Raw genomic sequence first — 1,297 nt, forward strand, 5'->3', positions numbered from 1 at the left:
TGTGCGACCAGTTGTGAATGACAATTATTTGGGTATCAGACGCCAGCCCATTAATGCCAACAATTTTGAGCTCAAACCCACATTAATCAGCATGGTGCAGTAGGCCCAATTCAGTGGATCGCCACTTGATGATCCCAATATCCATCTGGCGATGTTTTTGGAGATTTGTGATATTGTGAAGATCAATGGTGTTACTGAAGACACCATTAGGCTGATATTATTCCCTTTCTCTTTGAGGGACAAAGCAAGATGTTGGCTACAGTTGCTACAACCTGGGAGTATTACTAGTTGCCAGGACATGGCTGAAAAATTTCTGGCTAAATTCTTTCCACCTGCAAAAACAGCTCAACTCAGGAGTGAGATTGGTCAATTCAAGCAACATGATTTTGAATCACTTTATGAAGCATGGGAAAGGTATAAAGATTTGATTCAATGCTGCCCACAGCGTGCGCTGGGGCTGAGGGGAGAGAGGCCGCACTATAGAAAAAAAAAAAAAAAGATTTTTCTTGTGGGAGAAACACAAGGGAGGCAAAAAAAAACACATAAAGTTTCTTAGAAAAATTATTTTTTGGGGAGCTTTCTTGTGGTTTTCTTTTGGGGGTGCTGCGAAGATACACACATAGCCAGCAAAGGAGAGTTGGAAGCACGCAAAAAATACTATCTTTTCAGAATCGGAAGGCGGCGAACAACGGCGGTGTTCGGGGTGTTCGTGACGCGCGATGGCGGTGCGGCGAATGTTGATCTTTTCCATACGCTCCAAATTGAAGAAAATATGGTGAAATCTGTTATATTGGATTTAATTTTAGGAATGAACTAAATTTTTGAATTCTAGGAAAACGATGTAGCCAGTTTCGAACTATGCTTGCTCTTTGATGCTAATCTGAAGTAGTTTTCATTAATATTTGTTTGAGTTATTCTGTGCCTAATGCTTTTAATTAACTGGCCATTAATTAAATGATTTTAGTCTTGTGATTTGCTACCGAAAGGGGGGATTATAGGATAGATCTTGGATAATTCAGCGTAGGTAAATATAGAGATCGAAAGACTTGTATGAACCTACATAGCATTAAAAATCGAGGGTCTTACTGCGTTCTTGCATTATTAATTTACATACTCTTATGTTAAATAATAAACAAGAATAGGTTCTGATTGACTATCGAAAGAGGCTTTTGGAAAAATTGGTGATTTGCTAACAAATAGAGAAAATGAAGTTAAAATTGCTAAATGAGTAAAGCATAGTGAGAAACTAGGTGAAATCGGTTTCCTACAAGTTTTCACCATCATCAATTTGACACGC

The 1,297-nt window shown here is 38.5% G+C and overlaps 1 non-coding gene across 1 annotated transcript; it reads right to left on the reverse strand.

The window, feature by feature from the left end:
- Positions 1-347: 347 nt before the first annotated feature.
- Positions 348-453, reverse strand: LOC131143550 (small nucleolar RNA R71). Its single transcript, XR_009133537.1, has one exon. It is a non-coding gene; the product is annotated as a small nucleolar RNA R71 (small nucleolar RNA).
- Between the last annotated feature and the right edge of the window lie 844 nt (positions 454-1,297).

The sequence above is a fragment of the Malania oleifera genome, chromosome 11 (assembly GCF_029873635.1).
Source record: "Malania oleifera isolate guangnan ecotype guangnan chromosome 11, ASM2987363v1, whole genome shotgun sequence".
Taxonomy (NCBI): domain Eukaryota; kingdom Viridiplantae; phylum Streptophyta; class Magnoliopsida; order Santalales; family Ximeniaceae; genus Malania; species Malania oleifera.